Source organism: Cupressus sempervirens, chromosome 1, assembly GCF_028749045.1.
Source record: "Cupressus sempervirens isolate cs-2001-9-10 chromosome 1, ASM2874904v1, whole genome shotgun sequence".
NCBI classification, from domain to species: Eukaryota; Viridiplantae; Streptophyta; class Pinopsida; order Cupressales; family Cupressaceae; genus Cupressus; species Cupressus sempervirens.
Window position 1 is genome coordinate 731327671 of NC_143118.1, and position 25400 is coordinate 731353070.

Sequence of the window (25400 nt, forward strand, 5' to 3'; positions counted from 1 at the left end):
CAAGATAGGCAAAACTTCAAAGTCGGAGAAGGATGGTAGATGGTGATAAATAGGAAAAAATGAAGCTAGCATCAGCTAGAACAAGTCAAAAATGAAACAAGAATCTAGAGGCAAAAGAATTTTTTCAGCAAAACTAAGTATGCGTCGGTCACAGAGCTAAACCCTAGCCCTAAGATGTGCAAAAATCCCCACCAGGAGAAGCAAGCAAAACGACCCAAAATCATATCAGAGGAAAACTGTGTCCCCTTAGGGCCGACAGCAAAAATTTTATCCAAAGCTATAAGCATGCCTGATCATCAAAAGAATAAATGCGACCTTAATCTGCAGATGGCATTGCCTTTTAAAAAGAAATCAGTTTATATTCCGCCACATGGAAAGAATGATCAAGCAACAATTAAGGAAAAGGCAGCAAGAAACAATAGACAAAGATTCTCAACAAAGAATAGAGACTATGAAGAAATCATTATTAGCAACTCATATGACGAAGAGAAATGGAAGGACTGCAAAGAAAAGGGCATCTACATGTATTGGAATAGTCCATCAAGGAAAAGCTTCAAGTTGGTATGCATCATAGCCAAAAAATGGGGTGATAAGGGTGTATATACTAATATGTTAGCAAGAAACACTAATCTATTAAGAGAACAAAGCATTAACTAACAAAGATTAATATAACATATAAGAGAGACTAAAGAGGAACCCCTAATTAGGAATGTGAACCAAGTGAATGGACTCTCCCAATAGGAATTAGCTCTTTACTTGGTAGATGAGTCTAAATGAAGGATTAGTATGTATGCTCAAAGGGCTTCAAGTTTGCTTCAATGGTGGAGATGGGTAATGACAAATTGGTAGCTTTGTGAGCTCTCAATTTGGCATTATAAGGGTATGGTTAAGGGCTTTGGCTTCTCAAACTAGCATTATAACTTTAACTCAAGGATTGTGATGATATGGTTTGGGAGGGGATTCAATTTATAGGCTAAGGGATTGAGGGATGGAGGGCTAAGATGCAAGGATGGGGAAAAGCTCATGGAGGGCTCAGATTGCATGAGAGGAGAGCACATGGATTGTGCTTCCTTATTGCCAATCAGGGAGATACATGTCACAAGGTGAGTGGATGGAGGAAAGGGCAAGGATGAGTCAACAAAGGAGGCTCAAGGGATAATATCTTCGTAAAGACCCTTCATAATGGCTTGTAAGAGCAATGAATGGGCTTGTAAGAGTCTTTATGGCCTTTGTAAGAGCATTCATGGTTGGGTGGTTGGGATATTTTGGAGGGATGAAATATCCCCGGCAGATATTTGCTCCTTTTAACACCCAAAACTTAAAAACTGATTGCAATGACTGAAAGTAATGAATTGTAGTAAGATCTAGAAGGTCTCCAAATGCAACAGAAATTGGTCTTGCACAATAACTCGCTCACTGGACAGATCCGAAACTTTGGCGCTTTATCTGAACTTCAAACCTTGAATCTCAGCTTCAACAGACTAAATGCAGAGATTCCAGATCTGAGTACATTAACGAGCCTGCAAGCTCTGGACATGAAGAATAACAGTTTTCATGGAGCAGTCCCAGAGAGCCTAGGAAGTCTGGACCACCTCCAATTCAAACTCCAAAAGTTACAGAACCTCAGATTCCCAAGAACAAAAACCTTGCCATCAATAATGAAACCCACACTTGGCAATTATCTCCTATAACATGCTCGTTGTTGGTATTATCTAAACCGCAGATTATAATGCTTCTCCTATTTCGATCTCTTCTGCGTGTTCCTCTTCAATCAGCTGGGCGTCTGATCTAGAAATGCAATATACTCCCGCCCTGGCCTAAGGTTTTTAGACTGAGATCTCTCATGCGATAATCCCTGAGCAATGCCCGTTCGCAGGGGCAAATGTAGAAACGTGGAAGCAGAATAATTCATTCAGAATTAATGGCCTCCGATCCTAATGACGTTAATTCTGGCAGCCAGCGAATGGACATAATTCATTGTGTCATGTGCCCTGTTCGGCTATGTACGACTTCGTTCAACTGAGAATTGGATGTGAAGAAATTGCTCATAAATGGAGTACCCAATCTGAAGGAAGACGGTGCTCAAGGACCCAACAAAAATCGCTATATCCACTATGAGTTTCGAACTGGAAATAATGCCCTTTTCTATTAATTGCGTATTCCTAAAATTTGCCTCACTCAGCTCGAAAATGCCTTTCCCAAACTGGTGATGGACGCTGAAGGTTAGGATTGTGGCCTGCCTTCATGGAACTCGGTGATAATATTAGGTAATGTCCAAAATGCCTTCACTGCCCGGACTATGGTATGAAAATTCATAAAGCCCGGTCCTCTTCCTTCATACAATTTTAATTGCTTATCAGTCTCTATTAGATTGAATCCACGAATCCGATGTCAACCAATATCCTGCAATAATTTGTGAAGATGTTGATTAATTCCACTCTTACTGATCCAACCAATGAACAGTGATGCATAAACCCTAAAGTTGGCCTTAAGCCACCAATAATCGCCCTGATGAAATGACTGAATGTCACCTCCAATCTGCAATAATTCGGATGATATTTCACACCCTCAAAATTGCGTACCAATTGAGAGTTATCGTTCTCAATGGCCAACTGTGACAATTGCGAAAACCCTAGGTTCCACAATGCACCTGTGATTAAATCACAATCTGAAAATCAAAGAGAGATAATCAACTGCTTGATTCGAATGGAGCCCTGGGGTGCCTATTTATTCTTTTCTCTCCATCCTCTCCAGAGACTTCTAGAACATTTTTGATCTTATTCCTCAAGTGACTTTATTAAATATTTTTATAATCCAAGTCACTTTATTAAATATAAAATTATCTTTTAATATTTATTTATTTAATTAAAATAATTAATTAGTCATCCTTGGACAACCATTAATTAAATTAATTAAATCGAACTGTCACCAAAAATTGGGGACATGACAAGGGAGTTGAGATTGTTGACTTTGCTTGGCTTAGGAAAGTCTTAAGCTTTCTTAGGGAATGTGATAAGGTGAGGGGGGATTAGAGGTGGTTTAGGAGTAGACTAAGCTTGTTAGAGATATGCAAGTGGATGGCATTCAATGAGGGTGGGTGAGTTAGTAGCTAAGCTTGGTTAGTATGGGTGGATGGGGTGGATTAGGCTAAAAAGGGGGTTTAGGGATAAGCTTAAGGTTAGGATAAATAAATTTTATTTATCTCATAGGTTTGGTTTGAGGAGATATTTATTAAAACATTTTTAATAAACATGAGGATTGATATTTAACCTTAGTTAAATATTTTGAGTTGGGATTAGGGGTAGAAAATGATGGGATTAGCCTTTAATCAAAATTAAAGAAGGATTAGAAGATTTTGGAAGAGGTTAGTGGTCTTAAGGAAATTGGCCAAGTTTTGGGCAAAAAATAAATTAAATATTTATTTTAGAATTTTTGGTCAATTTATTAATTAAATAATTAATAAATAAAGAAATAATGTTTAAATAAGATTTAAACATTTTTGGGAGGGATTCCTTAATTAAATATTTTTAATTAAGATAAAAGGATTTAATGGCATAAAAATAAATAAATAAATTAAATAAATAATTAATTAATAAATGATGATGTCATCAGGGACTTTTCAAAAAATAAAAATACTTTATTTTCTAAAGGATTTTAGGTGTCTACAAAGGGAAGTAGCATTACTTCTTTTACCAATCATTACTGGCTCATTCTATGTAGAAATGCTAAGGATAAAGAGGAAATTCTAAAATCTGATAAATATTTCTACAAAGGACACTATATCAATTTCCTAACATGGAAACCAAATTTTAATAAAAATCATATTAAAAACATAAAATTGATCAAATGGGTGGAAAGCTCAGAAATTCCATCAGAATTAATGGAGGAAAACACTATCAAGAAAATTGGTAATTCTTTAGGAACAGTTATAAGGTTTGAAGACAATATAAATAAAGCAAATACAATTAGGATCTTGATAAAATCAAAACTTAACCATTCAGTATGTAAGAAGATAATCACTAATAGATCCATTTATTATTTAACTTTTAAAGAATATCTAGGAGAAATTGACAAAATTTTAGATCCAAAATTATTTAAATCACATATAAAAAATAACATTAAAGATAGCTTAACAGTTAAAAGATGTAAAAGCAAAAAGAAAGCGCGGGAAGATGAGGCAATTACAGAATCGAAAAAACTCGGAGAAAATAGGAATGCAGAGAATGAAGCCAATAATTCAGATAAAATGCAGCCAGAAAATAATAAAGGATTTATACAAGAGGAGATGGAAAAGAATGAATCTAGAGGGGATGATTGGATGGATAACATAAGCTACAAACATTCACTGAACAAATTTAAGAAGTGTAAGGATTGTCAATTGGAAAAAGAAACTATAGAAGAAATGGAATCCAATATCATGAAATTAAATAAGCTCCTACATGAAACCCTCTTGATACAAAATGATCTAATTGATCAGAGTGTACTAGTGGAAGAAATCCAAAAGGAACATAAAGGGAAAAGAATAAGAATTACAGAAATAGGGGAAACATCAATAATTGACAAGGAATAGATGAAGGAACAGACGCCTGATCAAACAAAGGATCCGACTGAAAATGCAGACATTGTGAATTTGGCTCAAAGATCAGGTAAAGAAGATGAACAAATCATGGACATTTCACAAGAAAGAACAACTCAAAAGGAAACTTATGAGCAAGAGGTCATCATCCCACCAGCAGATTCTACCCAATGGAGCAACATAACGATCAGGAAAAAGGGAAAAAGAAAAGCTACAAATTCTGGCAAACTCCTAGTAATGGAAAGGATATGTTTGCATCAACCCCAAAGAATTTAATATCAGATTAAAAAATGAGAGGGTCATCTTTAGAGTAGCAACATCCTTCAAATGAAGAACAGATAATGTGGAATGAATCACATGATAGTCAAGGGGAAGATAGTGGCAATAGAGAAATCAAGGATACTAGGTTAGATCAACCCTTAGTAAGCAAGGAATACCAAATCAACAAATAATGATCAAAGAAATCATATTAGAAGATTTGCAGGAAATAGGAGATTCAACAATTGCAGAAAAAGTAATAAAAGAACAAAATCTTGAAAGAATAGGCATCTCAGTAAATCAAGAAGGAATGAAAACACCTAACTGTGGAAAGTCAAAGCAAAAACATGGAAGGAAATTGCTAAAGGAACTCAAAGAGGCAAATGGTTAGGTAAAGGATCAAACTAAGATCTTCAATATTCTACAAAGTGGGAAGGGGAAGATCCTTCCCAAGGAGCAATGAAGATCACAACGTGGAATGCTAGGGGCCTAAATGCCCCTAGAAAAAAATGCTTGTTAAAGCATAACCTCACCTTATTCGATTCTGATATTGCTTTACTACAAGAAACCAAATTGAACAATGACGAAGGAATAAAACTTAGTAAGAAATTGGGAAAATGGAAATCAAAATTTCATCAATCATAGGGAGCATCAGGAGGACTCGAAATGATTTGGAACCCATGAAATATTAATATAGAAATCCTCACCTACCATACCAATTAGATGGGAGCAAGAGTAATCAGCACAAAAACAAATCTGTAGGTAATCCTAATAAATGTGTATAGGCCTACCCAAATAGCAGACAAACTAGAACTCTGGGATGAAATCAATGCTTTTATTAGTTCAATGCCCCAAGAAACATTCATCTTAGGAGAAGACTTCAATGTGGTATTAAGAAAGGAAGAGAAACAGGGAGGAATTAATCCAGTACCTAAAGCCATGGAAGATTTTAAAAACTAGGTCCAGAAGGACTTCCTTATTGATATCATTACAAAGAATGGAATTTATACATGGAATAATAGAAGGAAATGATTCTGTTATATAGCAGAACGATTGGACAAATTTTTACTTAAAGGAGATCTCAACATGAATAAGCTTGTAAATGCAGAAATACTATCTATGGCAGGCTCTGATTGGAAATAAAAGAGCAGATCAAACCAAGCAAGAATCCTTTCAAATGTGAGAAAATGTGGTTTATGGACAAATCATTTATGGATCAAATTAGAGAATGGTGGCAAGAGGAACAATTTTAGGGATCAAAAATGTTTTGCTTTGTATCAAAGTTAAAAAATATTAAAGAGAAAATTCTAAAATGGAACAATACACACTTTAAAAACATCTTTAAAGAAAAACTAGACATTGAAGAAAAGATAAATAATTTGAACAAAGAATTTTTCAAGAAAGGTATGGATAATGAAGCCTACCATCTTGAAAAAGAATACCTACTAAAACATGAAGAAATTTTAGCTAAAGAAGAAATATTCTAGAGACAAAAATCTAGAGAAAAATGGTTACTGGAAGGTGACTGTAATACAAAAAAATTTCATAATAGCACTATCCATAATAGAAGCTTCATCAACATATCAAAGATTAAGAATTCAGAGGGGGAGCTAACTGAAAATCTAGTAGAAATAGTAAATATCTTTGTCAAATACTTTAATGACACACTTAACAATTATGACTCATCAAATAGAACAGCCCAGGAGGAGATGCTTAAATATATTCCAAAGCTGATTTCAGTGGAGGACAACAGATACCTTAATGAACCTTTCTCTCTCCAGGAGGTCAAAGTAGCACTTTTTAATATTAACCTAGACAAATCACCAGGTCCAAATGGCTTTCAAGCCTTCTTTTTCTAGCAATGCTAGGACATCCTAGGTGAAGAACTATGGAAAGCCTTGGAAGCTACTCAGAATGGAGGATCAATACTAACTAAAATTAATCACACTTTTCTTACTCTTATCCCCAAAAAAAGTAAAAGTGTAGTGCCTGGGGATTTTAGACCAATCACCTTATGCAACACCATTTATAAGATATTCTCAAAAATTCTAGCTAACCATCTAAAGAGATTCCTTCCAAAACTTATCTCAGAAGAGCAAACGGGCTTCGTCCCTGGAAGATCCACTTTAGATGATATCTCCATCATTTAGGAAACTATCCATTCAACAATTAAAAATAGAGAAGCTTGCATGTTATTAAAACTAGACACTCAAAAAGCATATGATAAAGTAGATTGGAGATCTCTCTGTCAAACCCTGCAGGCCTTTGGTTTTTTCAAATAATGGATTAACATTATCTTTCAATGTATTTCAACTACCAGATTTTCCCTTCTCATCAATGGTACCCCGGAAGGATTCTTTAATATTTCAAGGGGCATCATACAAGGTGACCCGATATCCCCATTTCTATTCATCATCATGGTAGAAACGTTCAAAAGAGCAATCAAAGCAGTGCAAGCAGAAAGTAAAATTAAAGGTGTTAAAGTCACTAAAGAAATAGAAAACACTACCCACCAACAATTTGTAGATGACACAATACTTGCAGGTATTAGTACCTTAAATGGCGCAAATCAATTGCAACATATCCTAGAGACATACACAAAAGTGTCAGGGAAAGTGGTAAATGTTGAGAAATCAAAAATATTCTTCTTAAATAGACCCAAAGAAATAGAAGATCAAATATGCAATAAACTAGGGTTCAAAAAGGGCAATATGCCTTTTAAGTATCTAGGAATATTTCTTCATAAGAACAATAAGACCAATCATGGTTGGGATCACATCCTTAAGAAAATTGACAACAAAACATAATCATGGAAAGGAAGATGGTTAACAAAGGCCGGGAGGACTACTAAGATAAAAGTAGTTCTATTGGCAATTCCAACATACCAACTCTCTTATATACACTCACCCAAAAATATATATCTAAAAATGGAAAAGAAATTGTGTGACTTCTTTTGGAATGGTTTAGAGAATAAGAAAAAAGTGACAATAATTAGCTGGAGTAAAATCTATAGACCCAAGATAACTAGGGGCCTAGGAATCAAAAACCTAGAATCGCAGAATGAAGCTCTTGGCACTAAACAAGTTTGGAGACTGTATCATGAAAGGGATAGAAAATGGGCCAGAATCCTATTCAATAAATATCTCAACCCCAAAGATAGCACATCCCTTTTTAGAATTAAAAACCCTCCTAAATGCTCTGCAGGGTGGAATTTTCTCATCAACTGTAGAAATCTGGTTTCTAAATACCTAACATGGGACATAGGGAAAGGTGAAAATGCTCTGTTTTGGGAAGATTCATGGAATGGACACCCCCCCTTAATCTTTTCGAAACTATCACCAGAAGCAATTGCTTACCTCAAAATATTTTGAGGAACAAAGGTGAAAGACTACTTAGAGGAAGCGGACTCAGACACAGGTAGGATATGGAAATGGAAATCCTTCTCAGATAGTGAACTTAGTCAGACAGAAAAGAAATACTTGAAAGTATTATAAAGAAACTACCAATCTCTATTAAGAATAGGGAGGACAAACTAATTTGGGCTGCATCAAAGGATGGAATGTATAAAGTCAAAGAAGGATATAGAAGGATTACAAAATCACAGAGATGGGAAGAAAATACCCTCCCAATCAATCTATGTTGGGACCCAGCATGACTTCCTAAAGCAAGTATGTTCCTCTGAGCTGCTATGCAAACTAGAATACTAACACAAGATAGGATTAAAAAGATGGACTTTGAAGGCCCTTCAAGATGCATATTATGTAAAGAACACGAAGAAAACATAGAACATCTCCTTTATGAATGCAATTTTTCTCAGAAATGTTTGAAGTGGCTCCAAGGAAAATTAAACTAGACAGCCCCATTTGCAGGCAATTGGATAGACCATCTGATGGGATGGCTGAAAGAAGCTTCAAAAAAAGTATATGGGAAACTTTGGACTATCTCCCCAACAATTATAACATGGGAAATATGGAAAGAAAGAAATCGTTGCATCTTCCAAAATCAAAGCCTCTTTGAGCAAGATCTAGTCGCAAAAATTGAAGTTGTTATTATGGAAGTTATGAATAGTGACCTCAGGAAAAAACCTAGAGAAGAAGGATCATTCTTTGAATGGGATGCAGAGATAAAAAAAAATTATGGCCTTTGCTAATTAATGCCCCCCTTTATTATAAAAAGAAAAACAATCTAGCTAGGCAAAGATGTAAATGGGAACCCCCACCACTAAGATGGAAGAAATTAAATTCTAATGGGGCCTTGAGAGGAAATCTAGGTAAGGTAGGTATAGGATGTATTATAAGGGACGAATCAGGTAATTGGTTAGCCAAGAGATCTAAATCTCTAGAAAAGGTATTGAATAATATCATAGAACTTGAAGTAGTAGAAGAAGGAATTAATCTATGTATAAAACTAAAAATTAAAAAATATTATGATTGAAGGGGATTCCCAGATTATTATTAATGCTCTTAGGAAAGGAGAAACTCCAAACTGGATATATTATTCTAAATCAATCATTGAATCACTCTAATATTTTGGCGACGTAAGGTTTTTACATATTTACAGAGAGGGCAATAAGGAGGCTGACACTTTAGCTAATATAGGTACTGATGGACTTAATTCCCTATCATTTAATCATATCCTATAAGTCATTGTTGTAAGTGGCTTTAATCATAGCCTCTTTATTTCTTGCGTGAGATCTCATTAATCATGAATCGGGCCAAGTACCTGACTTCAAAGGAAATCTCTTATTCAATTTAAACAATCTTCGGTATGATGATTTTGTGAGGTGCTCTGGCATTCATTAGGATGTCATCATAATTAATAAGGTCTCTAGACCTTTCCCCCTCATCTATTTAATTATGAATTTGGACACTTCATTTAGTTCAGTCTAGATAGTGATTAGTATTAGTTTAGGTTTAGCCTGTGAAATCCATTTGGTCTACCATGGATACCAACATTTTCCTTTTCCATGCTTATGAAAATTGAACAATGGCTTTCTACAGTCCAATCAAATATGAAATATGGAATAGGATGCTTTGGCCTATTGATGACATGAGCTGAGTAACAATTAGCTGAGCATTGGGAGAAGGGATTTTTAGTTACTAATACTCATGGAGTACTAATAGTGACATCATAGGGCTCTGGTTAGGGTGTTTAGCTAGGGTTGGAGTGGAGAAATGGGATATTATCCAGCTGACACATAACATCTTTGACCCTTTTTGGTTAATTGGGCTGGAAATTATGGTGGCAAACATTGATGCTAGACTCTGGATTCCTCTCCCTGAGGCATATATGGAGCTTGAAGTGGATAGCTTAGAACTTGCTAGATGCCCAAGGTGTCCTTGTATGGTCATTAGGGATAACATCTAGTTTTTTAGAGAATTGCTGGGAATGGAGGCTCGCATAAATTTCCTGCTAAGGTGGAGAGGTATAATCGAAGACCTAGGCTAGGAATGGCTCACCAATTATCTTAGGGCTTTTGATGCATTTATACATCCGGACGCTGATCTCTCCAACCTAGAGGATGTGGAGTTTTGCCTACCCAACTATGAGAAATCAAGCAGGGGAAGATCAACTTACGAATTTCCCCCAAGCTCAAAGGCCAAAAATCTGTTTGAGGCCTTAGAAATTATCATGGTTTTTAAGAAAGCTTAGAGCTTTGTGTAGTAGATGGGTCACTTTTGTATTAGAAATCGACCCACTAATATAGCCTTTAGTATATACTTTCATAAGAGTCCCTCCCTGTTAATAGTGTACTACCTTTATACTATGTTTGGATGGTAGGTTGCAGGACTCTTTTGTCATTGTCCTCTTTGTATGCTCTCTGCAAAAATTTTGATATTGTATATAACTACTCCACTATAAATGAAAATGAAGATAGTTTTAATTAAATGAAAGCCTCAAAATTTGTTGCTATTTTTTGGATTCCATTTCATTTCGGTTATACTATTTAAGCTCCTATCAATTGTATTCATGGCACATCCAAATTTTAGAAAATGACATGTGATCTCCACATAGATTTTCGGTTTATCATATAATTCAGTGGATGAGTATCACCTTTTCAATTTGTTTTCCTCGTGGCCTGAATTAGAAAACTTTTTTCATTATCACCTTTATTTGTTTTATATTTCAATCACTCATTAATATTTGCTATCACTTGGAGTTGGCTCCCTCAGATTCCAATTAAATATTATTAATTGTTTTCTTCTAACCCTTAACACATTTGTTGGTTATTGGTGTTGCTCTCTGTACATGGACCTAGTAGTCAATCTAATAGAGACATTGTGAGATACGTCAAAAGAATTTGGTTGTCATTTTTCAACTCTTATCACGTAATAAACTAGGGTATGGCCCTTTTAACAATGTATAATATAGGACTTCGGTCTCGGGCAAGACTGGAGGTTTTCTTTCCCCGTTCTTTCCTACCAGTGCCCGCCAGAATGGTGGACCGCTTGTACTATTAATTTTATTTAATAAAATTAATCAAGGCTACGACCATTTATTGATAACAATAAATAAATAAATAAAATCTAAATAATGCTATTAATTGAGTTAATAAATATATTAGTAAAAAAAAAGTCTCAATAATCTATTTAAATAAAAGAATGAAAATTTAAAGAAAAAGTTATGGTTCTAATTATGGCATAGTTATATTTATTTAATTCAATGATAATTATTTAGGAGTTCTATTTTAATAATAAACTCTAAATAATATTATTAATTAAATTAATAAATATATATAAAAAATGTCGCATGGTTTAATAAGGGAGATAAAACTTTAATTTAATAAAAATTTATTTTAATTAAATTGCATAAAGTGTGTGCATGAAAATTAAAATATGATAATTAAAGACAAAGAGTTTTTGCATGATTGCATGATTGCACGATCAAAGGCTTGATTTGTTGGGGGGCGGGGGGGGGGGAGGAGGGGGAACTCTTTATTAAGGAAATCAGAGCTCATTTCTATATACACAGGTTTGGAGGAGCCAATTTCCGAAAAGAGGGTTTTTGAAGGAAAAGGAAGATTCTTGCGTGTTTGTGCATTCATTATTTTAGCATCAAATCCATGTAGGATCTTGTGGGTTTGTGCAGTAGTTTCTCATTCTTTGAATTCCTATCTTCTCTGTGTCTGTTGTGATTCTATTTCAGAATTTCTTGGGGTTGAAACCTTTGTTTGAGAAAATTGATTTCCATTATAGAATTGTCTGTGATTTAATCTAAAACCTCATTGTGAATTTATTGTTCTTGTGTTTCAAATTCTTGTGTCCTTAATATAAAAATGAAAACTGAAACCCTGGTTGTTATTGAATCTTTGTGGTTGAAAATGAAAGTGAAAACTTTAAAATCTATAGTGAACATTGAACTTATGCATTTTCAAACAAAATGAATTATGAAAGTTACTTTTCTATGTACTCTTTCTATGACGCGTGATTTTTTTGTTGGGTGTTAGGTTGACTTAGTACTTTGACCAAATCAAGATGTTTACCAGAGGCTCGAGAGTTCTATTTTGTGATATCATAATGATGTTTTGATCATGATCTTTTATACTCAACTATGGTAATGTGTCTTGTATGCTCTATGATGTATTTTGATCTATTGATTGTTATTGCTTTCCAGTGTTCTTGTGTGAAATTGAGGTGAATGGTGTGACCTATCGGATATAACCTTTGAGTCTTCGATCAATTGTATTTGGATAGCTTTTTAGTCGCTTGTATATGACTAAGGTGTTTGTATGATTTGTGCTTGGTGATGTCATGTTATGACATGGTTTGGTTTATGTATACTTGATTTTGGGATCGGTCCTATTAGGATGATCATTTTGATCAAATCTGTGATTATGATTAGTGATTTTTGGTACTTGTCAGTTGCTTGTTTAAGAACTAATGTATGATACGTGGTCCTTTTGTGATATTTTGATTTTATTGAGCTTAGGGTAGGTTATCTGTATGTCATATTGTGAAGTGGCTTGCAATGGAGGCCGAAGCCCTAAAGAGACTGACAGGTAACCCATTGTAGGTTATTTAATAAGTGATAACATTTTATTAAATGGGTTTAACATGAATTAACAAGATATTGGTACTACAGAAAGTTGCTAGGGGGCCGAAGGATTAAAAGACTAACCGAGTAACCTTAGAGTTGATTCATTAGTATGTCTTGTTAGTATGAAAGGATACTAGTGCTGTATAGAGTCACTAGGGGGCCAAAGGATCAAAAGACTAGCTGGGTAACCTTAGAGTTGGCTCATGCAATGACACTTGCCCACATGCATAATTGATTCCCTACATGTCTATATTGCCTCTGGGTTTTGTTGATACTTGTGTCTTGGTACCCTTTGAGATAGTTTGCTTTCAGGTGATTCCTTCAACTTAGATGTTGGTTTTAACTTTTGGGTTTGTTATCTTGTTTGGGACTTCAGATTATCTCCTTAGCGTAGTGGGAGTGGACCTTTTTGGGTTCCATGAGGTAGAGTGGTAGTGCTTTTTCATATACCATTGAGATATGACTGTCGGATGCCACTGTTGGATGTGTTTGTGTAGATGTTCCTTTCTATCTATTCATGTATTTCTATGTTGAATGGTTATACTTAGTGTATTGTATTTGATTTCATAGATCTTACAAGATCATGTAATTTATTTCATGATGTATATTATTTCAGCCTCTCATACCCTGTGACTTGTATAGTGGATGATTATGCATTATGATTATTGCCAAGTGGCATTTGAGAGGACCATACATTATTTAAATGGATTCATATTTGTATATCATTATTTTATATGGATTTATTATATATTGGATTTAGTCTTAATTAAAATTAAAAGTGATTCATCGTCATGGAACCCTTAAGAGTTATAACTTGTTTATGTGTTGTTGATGTATGAATGTATGTTATTGCTTCCGCTATTCTATAACTCTTGTTGCATCTTTATCTTAAAAAAAATGTTTGACAAACTTAGTAAAACTTTAGGTTAATTTCTTTTGGGTCACATGGCAGGGCATTACATGAGCTCCTGCTAGATTTTTCATAGAGCAGTACTTGCAGTCATATTTATAGGGCTCGAAAGCAACATTTCGAGGATGTAATTTCTCGAGTTTTTCCAAATTTGGAAGAGGAAAGGAGAGAGTGATTTATGAAAATTTTTTTTGCGAAAAGTTTTGGAGGTCATACTTATTTTACTCCACCTTGTTAGCATGTTCTTTAATGAAGGACTTTCTTTTTTGGAGACATGTGATCTCCTCCAGCTATTTGGCATCAGATTTTATTTGGGATCTGTTGGCTATCTTGGAGGGTGCACTTTTTACCTTTGGCTTGTGTGCAACATTTGTTTTGGAGTGGAGACCCTATGCATACTTCATCCTTAAATGAAAGTGCGTGCATTTTTTTGTGGTGAGCCTTGATGTGACCCCTCACTATCTACATCATACATTAACATCTATTAGCTTGTTTCTTGGCGATTTACAACTTTTTATTTGGTGAACTTCATTGGAATCCAACTATATTTTTTTGTATGGCCTCAAGTCATGCATGTAGGAGAGGCATTGACTTTATTTAGCACCTTCACTGTGTGTCTTAGGACTCCATAATTTCATGTGTGGGTGATTACCTTGGTCAATGGAAAAAATATGGCATTGAATTTTGCTGGCCCTTAATTTTCTAGTGACCAACAAGTGTTCACCGGTTGATTTTACATGGCCTCGTGCTTGGATTTTGGTTTGGAGTGCAAGGCACCAAGGCCACATGGTGTGTACATCTCCCACCTTCTTAATTGTTGTGAATAAATAGACAGATACAATCACATCGCACATTCCATGCTTAGCTACTTAATTGAATGGCCTTTTTTGGTGATCTATTATTTGACCATCTTTTGGGCCTCATGAGATCCTTTCTTTGTGCCCTTAAATTTGGTTTCGTGTGGATGATGCATTCATGGGAAAGAAATATTGTCTTCTCCATATTTATTTTGGACCTGCCCTTGTACATTCATTTTGGCATTTTTTTTTGCCACATATGAATCGTTTGACAAGGAATTGTGGGGCACTTCTATGGACTCCACAAAGACTTTTCCAACCTATGATTTCCCTATTCTAGCACATTGATTTTGGCTCCATCAACATTGGCAGTTTATGCAAACTATTTTTTTGCGAGGACTCAACATGTTAAACTATTTTTTTACATGCTTATTATTTGGCCACCAGATTTTTGCTCTGACATTGACTCTTTTTTCAGTGACAGTGACTTTTTCGACGTCTCTGTCTTGTTTCTGGTGGTTGGATTATTTTTTCTAGCAAAGGTCATTTTATGACATTTTTTCACCTTAATGGTCATTTTCTTGTCAAATTTGGGCTTGTCACTTGCTGACATCAATGCCATGTAAGCACTACATCATCACTTGTGTCACCTCTTCAAGTTCTGTTTGCAACTACCTTTGCATTTGTGCTCATATCTCGGGCATACAAACCCCATTTTTTGCAAATGAGATATCATCAGAAAGATGGTTCTAAGCTTGTCATAGTGGTGCATTTAATTTTTAGTTTTGATGTATTTTTGATGGCTTTTTCTGATGTCAAAGTCAGGGGTATAGTTTTGCACTCCTAGAGGTATATCTTGAGCATCTAATCTCCAATTTGAAAATTCTATGTATTGTTGGAAAGGTCTTTCTGAGCTCTTTTCAATGATGCTAGTTGTTTTTCCAGATTATACTGCAAGCACATTCTATTTAGTCTTTTGCATTTTTGCATTATGGTAGATATATTTTTTGTTTCAAGCCTAAGGATCAATTTCATTGCTTTAGATGATTCATCATTATGTTATCTATTATATTAGTCTTATGTCTCTTTTAGTCTATTTAGACATCATCTGTATGCATTATTGTAAATGCACTAAGATAAAGTGCCATGTTGCATCTATATTTTTGTTTCAATTATTTTGCTTTGTTTTTCCTTCTGATTTGAGCAATGTCATTTGAGGACACTCATTTAGATTATTGTATTCTCAGGGTCACCATATCTTGTGCCTTATTGTACATACACTACTCATGATTAAAGTACCATGGGGGGTTGATGTTTTGCCTTTGTTTTCCATCTTCCTTTGTCTAGTGAGTGTCCCTTTCATGACATTAGCTTCATGTCGTGTCTGATATTGATCACCTCAATACACACATATGTACTCTTTTGTGCATCTTGATTGTGGTTCCTTGACATGCAGTTCTTTTGACCCACTTTTCTAGTTGCCTATCACCTCACCCTTGTCTACATTAGGGGGGTTCTTCTATTGTTTCTCATGCTTCCTTAGTTTGATTGATCAACTCTTCAGGCTTTAGTGTTTCATGCCATCTATATCTTTGAGCTTAGTTGCTTGCCTTTATGTGCCTCCTAATTCGATGCAGATTATAGTCTTCTCTACTTGTTCAAGTTCTATTTCAATGGATGTACTTCAAATAAATAGTTACTTTTGATAGAGATTTGCAGCTTCTACATGCTTCAGTGGTGTTCTTCTTGATCATCTTTTGTTCCTATCTTCTGGGACATTCCCTAGTTTGGAGGCTTCTTCAATCTTTCATTAGTTCTTTCAACATTATTTCCATCTCTTTTTGGAGTAGGGTTTTTCCCATGTGGTTTTCTCTATTTCTCCTCTTTTCAAAGATTTGGTTGTGCTTGGGTACCTCATCAGGCTTTGTTTTCGGGACCCAAATCTACTTTCTGTAGTAGTTTCTAAGTTTTTAGCTACTCCTTAAGTTTTTTTTTTTTTTTTTTTTTTTTGTGTGTGGGGGGGGGGTTTGCATGGGGTTGAGGGTGTTAGAGTAATTAGGGATTTTCTAACTAACTCTACTTTTCTTAAGCTAAGCTTTAGGCATATAATAATAAAATCTTTTATTAATTATTATTATGCAACCTAAGTTAGACCTTTTTAGGGTTTCGATCTCCTTTATAAGGACGATCTTTCTTTGTAATAACTAATTTATTTTTTATAATAGCAATCTATCTTTTTGCTCATCAAGAATGTCTCATCTATGGATCTGGCAATTTAAGTCTCCATAGCTTTTTGCTTCTCTCTTTTGTGATAGGTGTTTGCATGTAGGTGATTCTTGGGAGCTGTGAGGTTGATCTTTCATCAACTTCAACAATAAGAATGTGACATCTATGAGTGGTGGCTGAGGAGCTATGACCTTGACAATGACCATGAGGTGGAGTTTGATTCACTAAAGAAAAATCCGATAGCACTTGGGTGAACATACAAGGTGTGTAACACCTAGCCAGGGAACTCAAAAGAAATTAACCTAAAGTTTCTTAAGTTTGTCAAACAATTTTTTTTAAAGATAACAAATAAAAACAACAGATATAATATAGAGGAAGCATTAACTCACGTACATACAACCATCATAAATAGATTACATCTCTTAAAGGTCACATGACGTTGAATCACATTTAAGTTTAATTAATACTAAATCCAATATATAACAATTTCACATCAAAAAAAAACTACAAGTAAGAATCCATTTAAATAAATATGCAATTATAGGATGTCACTTGGCAATAATAAGAATGCACATTCACCCATTGCACAAGTCATAGGGTATGAAAGGCTGAAAGAATGTACAACATATATAAAATACATCATCTTACAAGATACATGATAAATGAAGTACAATACAATAGAGAATAATCATCTACTAGGAATACAAGACCAAATAGAAAGGAATATCCACACAAACACATCCAACAATGACATACAATGGTTGGATCTCAATAGTAAAAGTAAAAAGCACTACCACCCGACCTCATGGAGCCTAAATGGCCCACTCCCACCCCGCTAAGGAGATGAACTCAATTCCTATACATATAACAATCCCAAAAGTTAAAATCCAACATCTAGGTCAAGGAAAACCTAAAAGTAATCCATCTCAAAGGTACCAAGACACAAATGACATCTAAGCCCACAGGCAACAATGGCACATAGGAAATCTACTATGTAAATGGGCAAGTTTTATCACATGAGTCAACTCTAAGGTTAACTCTAAGGTTACCTTGGCATTCTTGCTAGACTCCACCCCCTAGTGACTCTATGTGGCACTAATATCCTTTCGTACTAACAAGGCATACTAACGAAGCAAGGTTGCAAACAAGCATCCTCTTTACTCCCATCTTAGCTTGTACTAACACTTGAGGCATAGGAAAGGAAAAATAATCACTCTTATTAATTCATTTTACTCTCATTTAATGAAATGTTATCACTTATTAAAATAACCTACAACGGGTTACTGAGGTAGCCTCTTTAGGGCTCTGACCTCCATTGCAAGCCACTTCCCAACATGACATATAGTTAACCTACCCTATTCTCAGTAAAAGCATAAGGTCTCATATGACCATGAATCACACATCAGTTCTTAAAGAAGCAATTGGAAAGTACTAAAATATTGTTGATCATAATCACATATTTCACCAATACAATCATCCTAATAGGATTGATCCAAAATCAAGTACATATATGCCAACCCATGAAATCACATGACATCACCTAAAAACAAATCACAATAATCCCCTTAATCCTAAACAAGTGACTGGGAAACAATCCAAAGATAACTGATCGAAGACTCAAAGGTTACACCAAAAAAGTCACACCATTCACCTCTGTTCTACACAAAAAATTGGAAAGTACAACAAAACATCTTATCAAACTCATCATAGAACACACATGACACATCATCATGGTTAGGTATAAAAGATCATAACTGTAACAACATCTCAAAAGAAAACCCCCAAGCCTCTAGTAAACATCCTGAATTGGGTAAAAGCTAAGTCAACCCTAAAACCCATAATAGTAAACCACATGTCATAAAGAGTACATACAAAAGTAACTTTCATAATTCATTAGGTTTCGAGAACACAAAAGTTCAATTATCACTATGGTTTCAAGTTTTCATTTTTTGTTTTCAAGTACTATAAATTCGCCAAAGTTCTTGAGTCCACATGAGTCTCAACACTCAAAAAATCATAAAAAGTTGTAAACATAGTTTTCATAGTTCAATTCATTTAAAAAAAAACACAAGATTTGATATACAAGTAGGGTTTCAATTTTGATTTCTAAGTATAATAGTTGATAGAATTTTCAAATTCAATTAGGGTTTTAGTTTCCATTTCTCTCGTTGCCAGATTCACTAATGTTTCCAAGTTCCAACGAATCTTAGAAGATTCAACAATCCACAAAAAGTCATTTAAAAATAAAACCCCATTTTCAATTATCAAATTCACTTTCCAAAATATTTTAATAATAAAAATTCTTCGATTTAAATATTATTAGAACTCACAGTAATCAATTAATTTCTAATGATAATAATTTATTTATTAATAACATAATTTTAATTAAATTACTAATAAAATAAATTTCTTATCTACTAACAATTATTATTATTATTTAGTTAATAATCATAATACTTATAACATTTAATAAATAATAATAAATATATTACATAATATATAATAATGATATTAAATACTAATAACAACTATTATTAAAAAAACTATTAACAAATATTATTTTATTTTAGAAAGGAACAATGTTTATAAAGGCTTGCCCATGGTTGCAGCAGAGTACTCTTGCGTCAACAACACTTTCTATTGCCGCAACAATACTATTGTTGTAGTAGTACATCACCACCAGTGTATGGAAAATGAGAGGGAGAGAGGGGGGTGGGGGAGTGGTGGCCCTCGCCCACCCAAACATAAATTTAATTTTTTAATTTTTATTAATTAAAACAAACAGCTAGCATAAAGGCCCTCCCTTTTAAAAATGCATTTTCACAATTTGAATATTATGATATGTGATAAAAATTATCATAGTAAATATTTTACTGTCGTAATTTTTATTAACATATATTATTTTTTACCATTTTTTCTTAACAAATTTGATAGGAAAAGTACAAATAACCAATTGAATTTTGTATTTTAAATTTTGATTCCTTTTTCAAACCCTCGTCTCGATTTAAAATCAATCCAAATACAAATCCCCAAATTCATCAAACAAGGGTTTCTAATCTACCATTTTTTTACATATGATTTAGAAATGAAAAACAATAAAATCACAACAAGGGTTTTAGATTCTCAATTCATATACAAGGGTTTCTCAAATGAATAATGATCAAATCACATACAAGGGTTTACGCCCAATTGAATTCTGAAAACAGCTTCACAAACGTAGAGAAGACAAAAAATCAAAGAATGAGCAACTATTGCACAAACCCACAAAATCCTACTTGGATCTGATGCTAAAACAATGAATGCATAAAACATGCAAGAATTTTCCTTTTCCTTCGAAAAAACTCTTTTCAAAAACCAATCGAATTTTGTATTTTAAATTTTGATTCCTTTTTTAAACCCTTGTCCAAATTTAAAATCAATCCAAATACGAATCCCCAAATTCATCAAACAAGGGTTTCTAATCTACCATTTTTTTACATATGATTTAGAAATGGAAAATAATAGAATCACAACAAGGGTTTTAGATTCTCAATTTATATACAGAGGTTTCTCAAATGAATAACTATATACAAAGGTTTACACCCAATTGAATTCTGAAAACATATTTGCAAACATGAAGAAGACAAAGAAATCAAAGAATGAGTAACTACTATACAAACCCACAAGATCCTACCTGGATTTGATGCTAAAACAACGAACACATAAAACACACAAGAATTTTCCTTTTCCTTTGAAAACACTCGTTTCGAAAATTGGCTCCTCCAAACATATTTGTGGAGAAATGAGCTTTGATTTCCTAACAAAGAGCTTTTCCCAAAATCAGGGCTTCAATAGTGCAATCATGCGAAACCCCTTTTTCCTTTATTATTTTAATTTCATGCACAAGCTTTATGCAATTTAATTAAAACAACCTTTATTAAATTAATTCTTTCTCTCTCTTGTTAAATCATGAGATGTTTTAAATAATATCTTTATTAATTCAACTAATAAAGCTATTTAGAGTTAATTATTTAAAGAAAACTCCTAAATAATAATTATTAATTTAAATAAATATAATTACGCCAAAATTAGAACTTTAATAAAATCTTTTAAATTTAACTCTTTTATTTAATTAATTTCTAAATTAATTAAATATAATTAAATATCAAATTTTCTTTATAATATTTCCATTAAATTAAATCATTAAATACTCTTTTAATTCAATTTAATTATAATAGGAAATTACACCACACCCACAAGACTAAATTTGACAACTCAACTGAAGACAAAGAACAAAATCAAACTCTAGGGTTAGAATCACAAATCCAAGTCATGTGATGAATTTAGATGGGTAAACAACTCAGATACTTGACCTACTTTTTAGGACAATTGGCTTAGGTTAGGATTTGGACTCAAAAATTGTCTCCCCACTTATGCCATTGAGATAATGCGATAGGGTACACTCATCCTGGCAATTTAGGGAAGTCAATACTCGGTACCTACAATCTACATAAAATCCATGCATGTACATACTCGTATATTCTAAACTAAATAGGCAATGGCAGGAAGTGGTGCATTGTGTAGATCCCGACTGACAGGTGACTATGACTCCCTCCCTCAACCACATTGAAAGTGTCAATCATAAATTAAAACATGCATGTACACCATACACATGAAAGTATGGGGTAAGTAACCATAGAACTGCATATAAATCATTCCTCTAACTAACATTGTGAAATAACTGAAATCACTATATGAGCATATATGTAACACCATTGAAATAATCTTGAACACATGAAATAACTAACTCATCACATAAATCAACTGAGTATGAAATAACATTTAATAAAATCTAGTAACCAAGTATTGATAATCATAAAACATAATCATAGAATAGGCTTAAAAGAATCTGACAAAACAAATCTGAAAAGTCAACTATGAGTAGGAGTTACAAGGCACATTGCCATAGTGATTGAGGAGCTCCTACAGGTTGGTCACTTCAAGAGCCACCTTATTGGCTTGTACTTGAATCTACATCATCACATTATTACATATGCAAGCTTTAGTCAACATCGATACATTTATATCAAGAAAGTTGCAAGTGAATAGAACCACATTCCTATCCTTCCAATGACTGAAAATAATCTCCATCCTAAAAGCATGCCAAATCTTGGTATACTTAAGAGGAATTCTAGGGGAATGACCCAACATAACCATATTCCAAGAAAAGAGCTCTAGCCTAAAAAGATTGAAAAAATCATGTATCTAGAGCCAATACTCCCTAGCTCTATGAAAAAACCAAAAGATGTGCAAGAAAGACTCTGGTTGCCCATAAAAAGGACTACATGGGTCAGGATTACCCAAATGCTTGAGTCAAGGACCTATAGGCAATCCCTGGAAAAGGACACACTAGGAAAAGTGTGTAATGTTTGACTTAGTGTTGGCATTCCAAATAGTTTTAAACATATATCTCTAATTTTTTCGTAAGGACTAGAGGTGCCAATGTTGGTTGAGTGAATTAACCATAGGCAAGTCTGGCACCAACCAAATGTATTCCATCCTAGGCTTGTAATTGATAAGAGGAGTACATAGATACCATTTCTAGTCTTTCCACCATGGTTTGATAGGCTGGACACCAACTTGTGAAGCATATGGGGTAGCAATATAGAGACTAGTAGGTCAAAAGTATATCGCTCATGGTAACTCTTGGAAAAAAAAAAATTGGGAGTCTTGCTACCACATTCAAAAAAATTCATTACAATAGCACCCTAAATCTTGGCAAGGGGCATACTTTGAATGGAAAACAAAGGGTGACCACCAAAGATTATGTTAATTCATAAAGATACCATTCCTAAAGCCATCACTAACCCAACATGACTTGATGGCTTTCCAGGCTTTCTAGATGTTTTTGACAACAAAACAACCTTGAATTTGCACTAGCTTTGGCATGATGAGAAGGGTTTGAAACCTAATTCTCTTCCAAGTGTGTTTGTTAATTAAGAATCTAGAGGAAATGCAATGCCTATGAAGGAATTTCCAAACTTCATTTACAGTGAGGGACTGGATGACACATTTAGCACATAAAGAAATACCTTGTTTATGATTGGAAATGAGGCCAAGACCTCCAAACTCATTGGAAAAATAACAATATTTCCAAGCAATTCTATAAAATCCATGGTAATCCCAGAGGAAATCTTTAAGGAGCTTTTCCAACCTGAGATAAGAAGCTTTAAAGGGTGCCCAACAAGAAGAATAATAAACATGGGTAGCAACTAATACCTTGTGTACACTCGAAAGTGTCCCACTCTAAACCCTTCTATCCAAACGATTCCATGAGTTCGGAATGCTTGGATGCCGGCTTAGAGCTCCCTATCCACGGAGTGCAAGAGAGTATATTTTAAGAATAAGAAGGCTCTCAGATGAGCCTTAGAGATACTCTTCTTGCTAGTAAACCATGCAATGGGAGGTTCCAAAGACAAGATGCAAGAATGCAAATGTCTCAAGGAGTTCCTCAAGAATGCAATGCAAATGAAGATTAAGCTAGAATGAGATGCAAAGTATAGCTATGCTAAAACATGTATGAGAGTGTTACAATCCAAATATTAAGCTATGTGAGATAGAGCTACATGTAAAAATGAAATCTAAGCTAAGATGCTATGGTATGAGAGAATGTAGACAAGAAATAGAAGTTCTCCACAAAGCTCCAAAGAAACCTGTTAGAAAACCTGCAGCATAACAATATTCAAAATGAGGATGGATCGAAGGGGAAAGCTCTCTCCCTTTTAAAGATGTATGGACGATGGAGATCAAGATGAAGATGGTGGATGACCAATGGTGGAATTCGAAAATAGGAGTGATCCATGTGCACACACAAATCAACCAATAGAATATAAGTTGACTTGTCATATAAGACAAAAGTCACAAAGCCTTTTCTTTTAATTGCAAAATAGAAAAAGGACTTTATGTGTGCACTTTAAGTGGGTTAGAAGAATGAGGTCTTTTATTTAATTAAAAGGGGACATGTTCTTTTAATCAAATAATGAACTTAGGATAGCATAGTCAAACTATAGGTTATAATCAAATAAATTGATTATTAGCAATTTGGCTTAGGTAAGTGATTAAATTAATTTAGCCAAAATGTTGAAAAGGGGGCTAATAGTCTAGATGACCATTTTTAGGTGATTACATTTGCCCCTCTTTGACTAATGTGTGATCGATCTGGGAACACATTATGTCAAAGAAAATAGAAAGCCAAGTAGGCAGTGATAGATATAGATGTCTAATTCCGAAGAGTGAAATGCATAAATAGATAGCAAGTCCTGAATGCACAGCCTGATAGCAGTAGTACTGAACACTAGGAAGAGATGATGTTAGAATTCAAGAAGAATACTAACACTTAGAAAAGCAGATAGAGTGAGAGCAAGTGAGAAGATCAAACAAATGCTCCTAAGCAGTGATAGAGTATTTATGCCCCCTCGGGATCGAAATTGAAATGAGGTAAGGGGATGCAAAAACTGGCTAGAAATGAGAAAATTAGAATATAGCAATGTCTGATATGATAGATAAATGATTAGAACCCAAGAATGACTATATAAAATTGATAAAATCCCCCAGTTTGACTAGAGTTGACCTTGAAGGATATAGCATAAAAATAAGGTCGAAATGAGTAGAAAGATGATTTAGATGTGAAACAATGAATTGAAGTAGATATGAAGTATGGAAATGATGAAGACATGAATAAATGAAGATGCCCCAGTGATGATTCAGAGATTAGACCTCAAAAGGTCAGCTAACTGCTTAGAAGAAAGTAGAATTTTAAAAGACAATTTTGACCATCAAGATGAACTCAAATTTGGATTTCGATCTCGAAAATGAATCTAGGACGTCAAAATTATTTAAGAGGTCAAAACTTTATATAATGTGATGACAAGATAGAAAAGAGATGAAGCAAAAGATTAAGAAGGTGAAAAGACATGAACAAGAAGAAATTAAAGAAATATATGAAAGGAGTTAGCCGATATGTCCATAGAAAGATGAAGAGAGAGCTCTCCCCATATGCAAGAATGCAAGACTAAGCTAGAAAATGAACCTAAAATGAAAGCTAATATGAAAAGTGGTTTACCAGAAAGAAGTGCATAACATTTAGACTCTTAATTTCATCATTGAGCATTTATTAGGGACATCATGAGATCATACAACCATCACTAGTATAACTATGAGGATATGAATATGATCAATATTAGATAGGTATGTGGAAATCCAATCTAAGCATCAGAGACATGTAAGTCAAGATAACTACGTGATTAGATTCCCTAAGTTTAATTTAGCAAGATTACACCTATATCAAGGCATAAGTGCCAGGATAAACCCCAAGTGCGATCTTGCGAAACAGTCAAGGATGATACATTTGTAAGTCAACGTGTTGAATAGGACCAACATAAATGCTTACAACACTATAGACAAACAAAGTATACCCACAAGCAGAAATCAAGAAGACATGCCCCATGTCCCCAGTCTTCTAGTCAATGACATCCTCGAAAGACTATTAGGGAGGGAAAACATGGCAAAGAAATCATCATAGACAGCACACAAAGTAGATAAATGTCAGCATAGCTCA